The sequence below is a fragment of the Theropithecus gelada genome, chromosome 19, assembly GCF_003255815.1.
Source record: "Theropithecus gelada isolate Dixy chromosome 19, Tgel_1.0, whole genome shotgun sequence".
NCBI classification, from domain to species: Eukaryota; Metazoa; Chordata; class Mammalia; order Primates; family Cercopithecidae; genus Theropithecus; species Theropithecus gelada.
In genome coordinates, this window is record NC_037687.1 from 53,469,049 (window position 1) to 53,484,239 (window position 15,191).

Below are 15,191 nucleotides of genomic sequence, written 5' to 3' on the forward strand. Positions count from 1 at the left end.
AATCTGCAATGGGATATTCTGGAGCGCATTGAGGCCTATAGTGAAAATGTAAATATTCTCATGTAATAACTAGAAGGAAACTTTCTGAGAAACAGCTTTGTGATGTGTGAATTCACCTTACAGAGTTACAACGATCTTTTCATTGAGCGGTTTGATAACACTGATTTCGTGGTATCTGCAATAGGGTAATGGGGAGGGCATCGAAGCCTATGGTGACAAAGGAAATATGCTCAGATAAAAACGAAAAAGAAACCTTCTGTGAAGCTGCTTTGTGATGTGTGAATTAATCTCACAGAGCAACACCGTTCTTTTCATTGAGAAGTTTGCTAACACTTTTTCGTTTAATCTGAAATTGGATATTTGGGAGTGCATTGAGGAATATGGTGAATAAGTAAATATCCTCAGACAAAAACTAGAAAGAAACTTTCTGAGAAACTGCTTTGTGATGTATGAATTCATCTCACAGAGTTACACTGTCCTTTACTTTGAGTAGTTTACTTACACTGTTTTCTTGGAATCTGAAATCTGATATTTTTGAGCGCTTTGCAGCTTATGGTGACAAAGTAAATATCCTCATATAAAAACTAGAAAGAAGCTTTCTGAGAAGCCTCTTTCTGATGTGTTAATTCATCTCACAAAGTTACATGATTGCTTTCATAGAGCAGTTTGGTAGCACTGTTTTCGGTGCATCTGAAATGGGATATTTTGGATCGCATTGAAACCTATGGTAACAAAGGAAATATCCTCAGATAAAAACTAGAAAGAGGCATTCTGAGAAAGTTCTTTGTGATGTATAAATTTGTCTCAGAGAGTTACACCTTTCTTTTCAAGGAGCAGTTTCGTAGCACTCTTTTGGGGGAATCTGCAAAGGGATTTTCTGGAGCTCAGAGAGGCCTATGGCAAAAAAGGAAATATCTTCAGATAAAAACTGGAGAGAAGGTTTTTGAGAAACTGTTTTGTGAGGTGTGTATTCATCTCAAAGAGATAAATCATTTTGTTGATTGAGCAGTTTTTCCTCACTGTTTTGTGGTGTCTGGGAAGCGATATTTGGGAGCACATTGAGGCTGATGGTGGAAAAGTAAATATGCCAAGAGAAAAACTAGAAAGGAGCTTTATGATAATTTTTTTGCAATGGGTGAATTCATCTCCCAGAGGTAACTGATTCTTTTCATTGAGCAGTTTGGTAACCCTGTTTTTGTGGTATGTACAAGGGGATATTCAGAGCACAGAGAAGCCTATGGTGAAAGAGGAAATACCCTCAGATAAAACTAGAATGAAGATTTCTGAGAGACTCTTTTGTGATGGGCGAATTCATCTCACAGAGTTAAAGCTTTGTTTTCATTGAGCAGTTTGTTAGCACTCCTTTTGTGGAATATGCAAGGGATATTTGGGAGCAGATAGAGGCCAATGTTGAAAAAGGAAATATCTACAGGTAAAAACAGGAGAGAAAGTTTCTGATAACTCGCTTGTGATGTGTGCATTCATCTCATAGAGTCAAAGCTTTCTGTTGAGAGAGAAGCTTGGCATCACTGTTTTTGTGGTGTCTGAGAAGGGATATTTGGGAGCGCATGGAAGCGGATGGTGGAAAAGGAAATATCCTGAGATAAAAACTAGAAAGAAGCTTTCTGAGAAATTTCTTTGGGGATGGGTGAATTCATCACAAAGAATTACATGATTGTTTTCTTTGAGCAGTTTTGTAGCACTGCTTTCATTGATTCTGCAAAGGAATATTTGGCAGCTCCCAGAGGCCTATGGTGAAAAAGGAAATAATTGCAGATGAAAACTGGAGAGAAGCACTTTGAAAAATGGTTTTGTGATGTGTGGATGCATCTCATAGAGTTTAAAATTTTTGTTGATTGAGTAGTTCATCATCAGTGTTTTTGTGGTATCTGAGAGGTGTTATTTGGGAGCACATTGATGCATATGGTGAAAAAGGAAATATCCTCAGATTTAAACTAGAGAGAAGCTTTCTGAGAAACTTTTTTGTGATGTGTGAATTCATCTCACAGAGATAAACCTTTCTTTTCTCTGAGCAGATTGGTAACACTGTTTTGTGGAATATGCAAAGGGATATCCTGAGATACCCCTTCTCAGATTCCCGAAAAACAGTGCTACCAAATTGATCTATGAAAAGAATCGTGTAACTCTGTGAGATGAATTAACGTATCACAAAGCTGTTAGTCAGAGAGCTTCTTTCTAGTTTTTATATGAAGATTTTTCCTTTTCCACCATAGCTTTAATGCCCTCCAAAATATACATTCTAAGACACCAGAAAAACAGTAATGCCAAAGTGCTCCCTCAACAGAAACATTTAGCTCTATTAGATAAATGCACACATCACAAAGGAGTTTCTCCAAAATCTTCTCTCCTGTTTACCTGAAGAATTTTTTTTTGTTACCTTAGGCCTCTATGTGGTCCCAAATATTCCTCTGCATATTCCATGAAAAAGTGCAAACAAACTGCTCCATGTGATGCTGTGAGATAAATGGACCTATCACAAATTAGTTTCTCAGGATGCTTCTTTCCAGTTTTTGTCTGAGGATATTTCCTTTTCCACCATAGGCTTCAATGTGCTCCCAAATATCCCTTCTCAGACACCACAAAAACAGTGATGCCAAAGTGGTCCCTCAACAGAAACGTTTAGCTGTATGAGATGAATGAACTCCTCACAAAGGAGTTTCTCAGAAAGCTTCTCTCCAATTTTTACTATAAGATATTTCTTAATATATATTAAGGTAAATTTTACCTTAAGATATCTTAAGGTAATATTTTTGATCACATTAAAGCCTATGGTGACAAAGGAAATATCCTCAGGAAAAAAAAAAAAAGAAGCTGTCTGAGAACTTTTGTGATGTGTGAATTCATCTCACAGAATTACACCTTTCTTTTCATGGTGGAGTTTCCTAATACTGTTTTTCATGCAATCTGCAAGGAGATATATGGGAGTGCATTGAGTCCTAAGAAATATCCTCAGATAAAACCTAGAAGAAGTTTTCTGACAAAGAAGCTTTCTGTGAATTCATCTCACAGTGTTACATTGCTGTTTTCATTGAGCAGTTTCCTGTAACTCTTTTGTGGAATCTGAAAAGGGATATTTGGGAGCACATTGAGACCTATGGTTAAAAAGGAAATATCCTCAGATAAAATCTAGAAAAAAGCTTTCTGAGAAACTGCTTCGTGATGTGTGAATTCATCTTACAGAGTTACACTGTTCTTTTAATAGATAAGATTGCTAACACTGTTTTCTTGGAATCTCCAATGGGATACTTTAGAGCGCATGGCAGCTTATGCTGACAAAGAAAATATCCTCATATAGAAAGTAGAAAGAAGCTTTCTGAGAATCCGTTTTGTAATCTGTCATTTCATCTCAGAGACTTACACGATTCTTTTCATGGATAATATTGGTAGCACTGTTTTTGGGGAATCTGAGAAGGGATATTTTTGAGCGCATTGAAGACTATGGTGACAAAGAAATATCTTCAGATAAAAGCTAGAATTAAGCTTTGTGAGAGAGTTCCTTTTGATGTTTGAATTCCTCTCATAGATCTTCAAGTTTCTTTTCATGGAACAGTTTCCTAACACTGTTTTCAAGGGATCTTCAAAGGGATATTTGGGAGCACATTGAGGCCTATAGTGAAAAAAGAAATATCCTCAGATAACAACTAGAAAGAATAATTCTGAGAAATAACTTTGTGATGTGTGAATTCATCTCAAAGAGTTACACTGTCCTTTTCTTGGAACAGTGTGGTAACACTGTATACATGGAATCTGCAATAGGATATTTCGGAGCCCACGGAAGCCTATGGTGACAAAGGAAATATCCTCAGATAACAACTAGAAGGAACAATTCTGAGAAACTACTTTGTGAGGTGTGAATTCATCCCACCAAATTACACATTTCTTTTCATGAATGAGATTGCTAACATAGTTTTCGTGGAATCTGCATAGGGATATTTGGGAGTGTTTTGAGGCCTATAATGAAAAAGGAAATATCATCAGAAAAAAAAAAAAAACGAGAAAGAAGCTTTGTGAGAAATTGCTTTGTGATGTGTGAATTTATTTCACAGAGTTACACTTTTCTTTACATGGAGCAGTTTGCTAACACTGTTTTCATGGAATCTGAAATAGGATATTTGGTAGCGCATTGAAGCCTATGGTAACAAAGGAAATATCCTCTGATAAAACTCAAAAAGACGCTTTCTGATGAACTGCTTTGTGATGTGTGAATTCATCTCACAGAGTTACACCTTTCTTTACATGGAGCAGTTTGCTAACACTGTTTTCATGGAATCTGCAAAGGGATATTTGAAGTGAAAAAGAAAATATCCTCAGATATAAACAAGAAAGAAGCATTCTGAGAAACGACTTTGTGATGTATTAATTCACCTCACAGTGTTACACTGTTCTTTCCATGGAGTGGTTTGCTAACACTGTTTCCTTTTAAGCTGAAATGGGATATTTCAGAGCACATTGAAGCTTTTGGTGACATGGGAAATATCCTCATAAAGAAAGTAAAAAGAAGCTTTCTGAGAAACACCTTTGTGATATGTTAATTCAACTCACAGAGTTACACGATTTTTTTTCATGGATAAGTTTGGTACCACTGTTTTTGGGGAATCTCAGAATGGATATTTTGGATCGCATTCAAGCCTATGGTGGCAAAGGAAATATCCTTGGGAAAACTCTAGAAAGAATCTCTCTGAGAAAGTTCTTTGTGATGTGTGAATTCATCTCACAGAGTTACACTGTTCTCTTTATTGAGCAGTTTGCTAACGCTCTTTTCTTGCAATCTGAAATGGGGTATTTAGGAAGGCATCGAAGCTTATGTTTACAAATGAAATATCCTCATATAAAATCTAGAAAGAAGCTATCTGAGAAACTGCTTTGTGATGTGTTAATTCATCTCACAGAGTTACATGATTCTTTTCATGGATCAGTTTGGTAGGACTGTTTTTGTGATGCCTTCGAAGGGATATTTCGGAGCATGTGAAGCCAATGGTGTAAAAGGAAATACCCTGAGATAAAAACTAGATTGAAGCTTTCTGAGAAATTTCTTTGTCATGGGTATATTCATCACACCGAGTTACACCTTTGTTTTCTTTGAACACATTGGTAGCACTGTTTTTGTGTAATCTGCAAAGTGATATTCGGGAGCTCCTTGAGCCCTATGGAGAAAAAGGAAAAAGCTTCAGATAAAAACTGGAGAGAAGATTTTTGAGAAATATTTTTGTGATATGTGTATTCATCTCAGATAATTTAGCCTTTTTGTTGCTTGAGCATTCAGGCATCACTGTTTTTGTGGTATCTGAGAAGAGATACATGGGAGCACATTGAAGATTATGGTAAAAAAGGAAGTATCCTTAGATTTAAACTAGAAAGAAGCTTTCTGAGAAACTGCTTTGTGATAGGTGAATCCATCTCACAGAATTACACCTTTCTTTTCTTTGAGCAGTTTGGTAACACTGCTTTGGGGAATCTGCAAAGGGATATTCAGGAGCACATAGAGTCCAATGGCGAAAAAGGAAATAACTTCAGGTAAAAACTGGAGAGAAGCTTTCTGAGAAACCCTTTGTGATGTGGGTACGCATCTCATAGAGTTAACATTTCTGTTGAGGGAGCACTTTGGCATCACTGTTCATATGGTGTCTGAAAAGGGATATTTTGGACTGCATTGAAGCCTATAGTGGAAAAGGAAATAGGTTAATATAACAACTAGAAAGAAGCTTTCTGATTAACCACTTTGTGGTGTGTTAATTCATCTCACAGAATTACATGATTCTTTTCATGGAGTAGTTTGGTAGCAATGTTTTTGGGGAATCTGAGAAGAAATATTTTGGATCTCATTCAAGTCTATGGTGACAAAGGAAATATCCTCTGACAAAAACTAGAAAGAAGCTGTCTGAGAAAGTTCTTTGTGATGTTTGAATTCATCTCACAGAGTTACACCTTTCTTTTCATAGAGTAGTTTTCGATCACTGTATTCCTGGAAACTGCAAAGGGATATTTGGGAATGCATTGAGCCTATAGTGAAAAAGGAAATATCCTCAGATAAAAACTAGAAAGAAGCTTTCTCAGAAGCTAGTTTGTGATATGTGAATTCATCTCACAGAGTTACACTGTTACTATCATTGAACCGTTGGCTAACACTCTTTTCTTGGAATCTGCAATGGTATGTTTCAGAGATCATTGAAGCTTAGTGTGACAAAGGAAATATCCTCAGACAAAAACTAGAAAGAAGGCTTCTGAGAAACTGCTTTGTGATTTGTGGATTCACCTCACAGAGTTACACGATTCCTTTCAAGGAACAGTATTGTAGCACTATTTGTGGTGAATTCGAGAAAGGATATATTCAATCGCATTGAAGTCTATGGTGACAAAGGAAATACCCTCAGATGAAAAGCAGAAATCAGCTTTTTGAGAAGCTTCTTTGTGATGTATGTATTCATCTCACAGTGTAAAGCTTTCATTCATGGAGCAGACTGTTAACACTGTTTTCATGGAAGCTGTAAAAGTATATTTGTGAGCACTTTGAGGCCTATAGTGAAAAAGGAAATATCCTCAGATAAAAATGAGAAAGAAGATTTCTGAGAAACTGCTTTGTAATGTGTGAATTCCTCTCACAGAATTACACACTTATTTTCTTTGAGTAGTTTTGATAACATTGTTTTCTTGGAATCTGCAATAGGATATTTGGGAGTGCATTGATGGCTCTTGTGATAAAGGAAATATCCTCAGATAAAAACCAAAAAGCATCTTTCTGTGAAACTGCTTTGTGATGTGTCAATTCATCTCACAGAGTTACACTACTGCTTTCACTGAGAAGTTTGCTAACATATTTTTTCTGGAATCTGCAATGGGATATTCTGGAAAACATGGAGGAATATAGTGAAAAAGGAAATATCCTGAGATAAAAACTAGCAAGAAGCTTACTGAGAAACAGGTTTGTGATGTATGAATTGATTTCACAGAGTTACACCATTCCCTTCATGGAACAGTATGGTAGCACTGTTTATAAGGAATCTGCAAAAGGATATTTGGGAGCACATTGAAGCCTATGGTGACAAAGGAAATATCCTGAGACAAAAACCAAAAAGAAGCTCTCTGAGAAACTGCTTTGTGATGTGTGAATTCACCTCATAAATTTACACCTTTCTGTTCATGGAGCAGTTTGCTAACACAATTTTCGTGGAATATGCAAAGAAATATTTCTGAGCACACTGAGGCCTAAAGGGAAAAAGGAAATATCCTGACCAAAACTAGAAAGAATCTTTCTGAGGAACAGCTTTGTGATTTGTGAATTCGTCTCACAGAGTTACACAATACTTTTCATGGAGCAGTTTGGTAGCACTGTTTTTGGGGAATCTGAGAAGGGACGTTTTGGATCGCATTTGATGCCTATGCTGACAAAAGAAATATAAACAGATAAAAACCAGAAATAAGGTTTCTGAGAAACTGCTTTGTTACATGTGTATTCATCTCACAGAGCAACATCTTTCTTTTCATGGAGCAGTTTCCTAACACTGTTTTTGTGGAATCTGCAAAAGGGTGTTTTTTAGGGTATTGAAGCCTATGATGACACAAGAAATATACTCAGACAAAAAACAAAAAGAAGCTTTCTGAGAAATTGCTTTGTGATTGGTGAATTCATCTCACAGAGTAACGGTGTTCTTTTCAATGATCAGTTTGCTTACACTGTTTCCTTGGAATCTGCAATGGGATATTTCAGATTGCATTGAAGTTTACAGTGACAAAGGAAATGTCCTCAGATAAAAACTACAAATAATTTTTCTGAGAAAGTTCCTTGTAATGTGTGAATTCATTTCAAGAAATTACCTTTTCTTTCATGGAGCAGTTTGCTAACACAGTTTTCATGGAATGTGCGAAGGGATATTTGGGAGTGCATTGAGGCCTATGGTGAAAAAGGAAGTATCCTCAGATAAAAACTAGAAAGAAGCTTTCTGAGAAACAGCTTTGTGATGTATGAATTCAACTCACATAGTTAAACCATTCTTTTCATGGAGCAGTTTGGTAATACTGTTTTTGGGGAATATGAGAAGGGATATTTCGATGGCATTAAAGAGTATGGTGACAGGGGAAATAACCTCAGATAAAAACTAGAAAGAAGCTTTCAGAGAAACTTCTTTGTGATGTGTGCATTCATCTCACACAGTAACAACTTTCTTTTCATGGAGCAGTGTGCTAACACTGTTTTCATGGAATATACAAAGGGATATTTGGGAGCGAGTTCTGGCCAATGGTGAAAAACTAAATATCCTCAGATTAAAAACTAGAAAGATGCTTTCAGAGAAACTGCTTTGCGATGTGTGGATTCATCTCACAGAGTTACACAACCCTTTTCATGAAGCATTCGATAGTACTGTTTTGGGAAACCTGAGGCGGGATATTGTGAATTGCATTGAAGCCCATGGTTACAAAGGAAATACCCTCAGATAGAAACTAGAAAGAAGTTTTCTGAGAAATTTCCTTGTGATATGTGAATTCACCTCACAGAGTTACATGATTTTTTTCATGGAGCAATTTGGAAGTACTGCTTTTGGGGCTTCTGAGAAGGGATATTTTGGATCACATTGAGGGCTATGGTGACAAAGGAAATATCTTCAGATAAAAACTAGAAAGAAGCTTTCTGAGAAAGTTCTTTGTGATGTGTGAATTAATCTCACAGTGTTACACATTTCTTCTCATGGAGCAGTTTGCTAACACTGTTTTCGTGGAATCTGCAAAGGAATATTTGGGAGTGCCTTGAGGCCAATTTTGAAAAAGGGAGTATCCTCAGATAAAACTTGAAAGTAGTGTTCTGAGAAACTGCTTTGTGATGCATGAATTCATCTCACAGAGTTACACTGTTCTTGGCATTAAGCAGTGTGCTTACTCTGTTTTTTTTTTTTCTTTTTTTTTGGAATCTGCAATCTAATATTTTGGAGTGCATTGAAGCTTGTGGTGACAAAGGAAATATTCTCATAGAAAGGCCAAAAAGAAGCTTTCAGATAAACAGCTTTGTGATGTGTGAATTCAACTCACAGAATTGCACTGTTCTTTTCATTGAGCAGTTTGCTAACACTGTTTTCTTGGAATCTGCAATTGGATTTTTCAGAGAGCATTGAACCTTAGGGTGGCAAAGGAAATATCCTCAGACAAAAACTGGAAAGAAGCTTTCTGAGAAATGTATTTGTGGTTTGTGAATTCATCTCACAGAGTTACATGATGCTTTTCATGGAACAGTTTGGTTGCACTGTTTTTGGGGAATCTGAGAAGGGATTTTTTGCATCACATTGAAAAATATGGTGAAAAAGGAAATATCCTGAGATAAAAACTAGAAAGAAGCTTTCTGAGAAAGTACTTTGAGATGTGTGAATTCAACTCACAGCGTTGCACCTTTCTTTTCATGGAGCAGTTTTCTAAAACTGCTTTCCTGGAATTTGCAAAGGGATATTTGGAAGTGCCTTGAGGTCTTGAGAAGCTTTCTGAGAAACTCCTTTGTGATGTGTATTCATTTCATAGAGCTACACATTTCCGTTGAGGGAGCACTTTGGCATCACTGTTTTTGTGGTGTCTGAGAAGGGATACTTGGGAGCACATTGAAGCCTATAGTTTAAAAGGAAATATCCGCATATAAAAACTAGAAAGAAGCTTTTTGAGAAACTGCCATGTGATGGGTGAATTCATCTCACAGAGTTACACCTTTCTTTTCATTGAGCAGTTTGGTAGCACCGTTTTTCTGGAATCTGCAAAGAGATGTTCAGGAGTGCATAGAGTTCAATGGTGAAAAAGGAAACAACTTCAGGTAAAAACTGGAGAGAAGTTTTCTGAGAAACTCCTTTATGATGTGTGTATTCACCTCATAGAGCTAAACGTTTCTGTTGAGGGAGCACTTTGGAATCACTCTTTTTGTGCTGTCTGAGAAGGGTTATCTGGGAGCACATTGAAGCTTGTGGTTTAAAAGGAAATATCCACATACAAAAAATTAGAAAGAAGCTTTCTGAGAAACAGCTTTGTGATGTGTGAATTCATCTCACAGTTACACCATTCTTTTCATGGAGCAGTTTGGTAGCTCTGTTTTTGGGGAATCTGAGAAGGGATATTTGGATCACATTGAACCCTATGGTGACAAAGGAAATATCCTCAGAAAAAAACTAGAACGAAACATTCTGAAAAACAGCATTGTGATGTGTGAATTCATCTTAGAGTTTCACCATTCTCTTCATTGAACAGATTAATAGAACACTGTTTTCATGTAATCTACAGTAAGATATTTCAGAGTGCATTGAAGCCTATGGTGACAAAAGAAATGTCCACAGATTAAAGTCCAAAAAGAAGCTTTCTGTGAAACTGCTTTGTGATGTGTGAATTCATCTCACAGAGCTACACCATTGTTTTCATTAAGAAGTTTGATAACACTTTTTTCCTTTAATCTGCTATGGGATATCGAGGAGCGCATTGATTAAAATTCTGAAAAAGGAAATATCTTCAGACAAATACTAGAAAGAAGTTTTCTGAGAAGCATCTTTGTGATATGTGAATTCATCTCACAGAGTTACACCATTCTTTTTGTGGAACAGTTTGGTAGCACTGTTTTTGGGGAGACTGAGTAGAGTTATTTTGTGTCACATTGAAGCCTGTGGTCACAAAGTAAGCATCCTCATTTAAAAACTAGAAAGAAGATTTCTGAGAAACTACTTCATCATGTGTGAATTCATCTCACAGAGTTACGCCGTTGTTTTCATTGAGCTGTTTGATAACACTGTTTTTGTGGAATCTGCAATAGGATATTTGGGAGCGCATTGAAGCCTATGGTGACAAGGAAAATATCCTCTGAGAAAAATAAAAAAGAAGTTTTCTGTGAATTCATCTCTCAGAAATGTACCTTTCTTTTCATGTAGCAGTGTGCTAATACTGTTTTTTTGGAATCTACAAAGGGATAGTTGTGAGCGCTTTGAGGCCAATGGTGAAAAAGGAATTATCCTCACATAAAAACTAGAAAGAAGCTTTCCCAGAAACTGTTTTGTGATGTGTAAATTCATCTCATGGAGTTACAGTCTTCTTTTCATTGAGCAGTGTGCTAACACTGTTTTCTTGAAATCTGCAATGGGTTATTTAGGAGCACATTGAAGATTATGGTGATAAAGGAAATGTCCTCCTATAAAAACTATAATGAAGCTCTCTGAGAAATCTGTTTTGATGAGTTAATTGATCTCACAGAGTTACAGGATCCTTTTCATGGACCAGTTTGGTAGCACTGTTTTTGGGGAATCTAAGAAGGGATATTTTGGATTGCATTGAAGCCTTTTGTGACTAAGGAAATATACTCAGATAAAAACTAGAAAGAAGCTTTCTGAGAAACTTCTTTGTGATGTGTGAGTTCATCACACTGAGTTACACCTTTTTTTTCATGGAGCAGTTTGCTAAGACTTCTTTCCTGGAATTTGCAAAGGGATATTTGGGAGCACCTTGAGGCCTATGGTGAAAAAAGAAACATCCTCAGATGAAAACTAGAAAGAAGCTTTATGAGAAAATGCTTTGTGATGGGTGAATTCATCTGACATAGTTACACCTGTCTTTTCATTGAGCGGTTTGATAGCACTGCTTTTGGGGAATCTGCAAAGGGCAGTTTGGGAACTCATAGAGGTTGATGTTGAAAAAGGTAATGTCTTCAGATAAATACTGAAGAGAAGGTTTATGAGAAACTGTTTTGTGATATGTGTATTCATCTCAGAGAGATAAATCATTTTGTTGATTGAGAAGTTTGGCATCACTGGGTTTGCGCTGTCTGAGAAGGGATATTTGGGAACGCATTGAGGCTCATGGTGGAAAAGTAAATATGCTGCACAGATGAAAGCTAGAAAGGAGCTTTCTGAGAAATTTCTCTGTGATGTGTGAATTCTCCCAGAGGTAAACCATTCTTTTCATTGAGTAGTTTCTTAACCCTGATTTTGTGGAATCTACAAAGGGATATTCGGAGCACAGAGAAGCCTATGGTGAAAAAGGAAATACCCTCTGATTAAAACTAGAAATAAGCTTTCCGACAGGCTGTTTTGAGTTGGGTCATTCATCTCCAGAGGTAAATCTTTCTTCTCATTGAGCAATTTGGTAACACAGTTTTTGAGGAATCTGTAATGGGATATTTGGGATCACGTAGAGGCCCTAGGTGAAAAAAGAAAATTCTTCAGGTAAAAATTGGAGAGAAGCTTTCAGAGAAAATCCCTTGTGATTTGTGCATTCATCTCATAGAGCTAAATGTTTCTGTTCAGGGAGCACTTTGGCATCACTGCTTTGTGGTGTCTGAGAAGGGATATTTTGGAGCACATTGAAGCCTATGGTTCCAAAGGAAATATCCACATATAAAAACTAGAAAGAAGCTTTCTGAAAAAATTATTCATGATGTGTGAGTTCATCTCACAGAATTCCACTGTTCTTTTCATTGAGCAGTTTTCCAACACTGTTTTCTGGAAATCTTCTTTGGAATATTTCAGAATGCATTGAAGCTTATAGTGACAAAGGAAATAACCTCAGACAGAAACAGGAAAGAAACTTTCTGAGAAACTACTTTGTGATATTGAATTCATCTCACAGAGTTACACTATTCTTTTCATGGAACAGTTTTGTAGCACTGGTTTTGGGGAATCTGAGAAGGGATATTTTGGATCACATTGATGTCTATGGTGACTATGGATATCCTCAAATAAAAACTAGCAAGAAGCATTCTGAGAAATTTGTTTCTGGTGTGTGAATTCACCTCATGGAGATATAACTTTCTTTTTATGAAGCAGTTTTCCAGCACTGTTTTTGGGGAATGTGACAAGGGATATTTTGAATTGCATTGAAGCATCTGGTGACAAAGGAAATATCCTCAGATAATAATTAGAGAGAAGCTTTCTGAGAAACTGTTTTGTGATGTTTGAACTCATCTCACAGAGTTACACTGTTCTTTTCATTGAGCAGTTTGCTAATACTGCTTTCTTGGAATCTGCAATTGAAAATTTTGGAGTGCATTGAAGCTTATGGTAACAAAGGAAATAACCTCGTATAAAAATGAGAAAGAAGCTTTGTGTGAAACTGATTTGTGCTGTGTGAATTCATCTCACAGAGTTACACCGTTCTTTTGATTGAGCAGTTTGGTAACATTGGTTTTGTGGAATCTGCAAAGGGATATTTGGGAGCGCATTGAAGACTACGGTGAAAAAGGAATTCTCCTCCAGTAATAACTCGAAAGAAGCTTTCTGAGAAACTGCTTTGTGATGTGTGAATTCATCTCACAGTTACATCGTTCTGTTTATTGAGCAGTCTGATAACACTGGTTTCAGGGAATCTGTAATAGGATACTTGGGAGTGGATGGAAGTCTATGGTGACAATGGAAATATCTTCAAATAAAAACCAAAAAGGAAGCTTTCTGAGAAACTGCTTTGTGATGTGTGAATTCATCTCGCTGATCTAGACCGTTCATTTCACTGAGACATGTGCTAACACTTTTTTCGTTTAATCTGCAGTTTGACATTTGGGTATGCATTGAAGATTATGGTGAAAAAGGAAATATCCTCCCATAAAAACTAGAAAGAAGGTCTCTGAGAAGCTCCTTTTAATGTGTGTATTCATCTCACAGAATTACACCACTGTTTTCATGGAGCAGTTTGGTATCATTGTTTTTGGGGTATCTGAAAAGGGATATTTTGAATTGCGTTGAAGCCTATGGTGACAGAGCAAATATCCTCAGATAAAAAGTAGAAAGAAGCTTTCTGAAAAAATTCTTTGTAATGTCTGAATTCATCTCACACAGTTACACTTTCCTTTTCACGGAGGAGTTTTCTAACACTCTTCGTGGAATCTGCAAACAGATATTAGGGAACGCATTGAGGCCTATAGTGAAAAAGGAAATATCCTCAGATTAAAACAAGAGAGAAATTTTGTCAGAAACCACTTTTTGATGCGTTAATTCATCTCACAGAGCTACATGATTCTTTTCATGGATCTGTTTTGTAGCACTGTTTTTGGGGAATCTGAGATGGGATATTTTGGATTGCATTGAAGCCTATGGTGACAAAGGAAATATCCACAGATAAAAACTTGAAAGAAGCATTCTGAGGAAGTTCTTTGTGATGTGTGAATTCATTTCACAGAGTGATGCCTTTCTTTTCATGGAGCATCTTGCTAGCACTCCTTTCATGAAAACTGCAAAACTATATTTGGGAGCCCATTGAGATGTATAGTGAAAAGTGAAAAATCCTCAGATAAATACTAGAAAGAAGCTTTCTGAGAAACTGCATGTGATGTTTGAATTCATCTCACAGAGTTACACTGTTCTTTTCATTGAGCAATTTGCTAACACTGGTTTCTTAGAATCTGCAATGGGATATTTCAGAGAGCCTTAAAGTTTATGGTGACAAAGGACATATCCTCAAATAAAAACTAGAAAGAAGAATTCTGAGAAACCGCTTTGTGATGTGTTAATTCATCTCACAAAGTTACAATATTCTTTTCATGTAGCAGTTTGGTAGCACTGTTTTTGGGGAAACTGAGAAGGGATATTTTGGATTGCATTGAAGCCTATGGTGACTAAGGAAATATCCTCAGATTAAAAACTAGAAAGAAGCCTTCTGTGAAACTGCTTTGTAGTGTGGGAATTCATCTCACAGATTTACACCTTTATTTTCATGGAGCAGTTTGCTAACTCTGCTCTCTTGGAATCTGCAAAGGGATATTTGGGAGCACATTGAAGCCTGTAATGAAAAAGAAAATATCCTCAGATAAAAGTTAGAAAGAATCTTTCTGAGAAACTGTTTTGTGATGTGTGAATTCTTCTCACCAAGATACACCGTTTTTTTCTTTGATCAGTTTGCTCACACTTTTTTCGTGGAATATGCAAAGGGATATTTGGCAGTGCATTGAAGCCTATGTTTACAAAGCTTTCTGAGAAAGTGCTTTATTATGTCTGAATTCATCTCACTGAGTTACACTGTTCTTTTCATTGAGCAGTTGGCTAGCACTGTATTCTTGGAATCTGCAATGGGATATTTCAGGTGCACTGAAGCTTATGGTGACAAAGGAAATATCCTCATATGAAAACTAGAAAGAAGCTTTCTGAGAAACTGCTTTCTATATGCTAATTCATCTCACATAGCTGCATGATTCTTTTCTAGGATCAGTTTGGTAGCAGCGTTTTTGAGGAATCTGAGAAAGG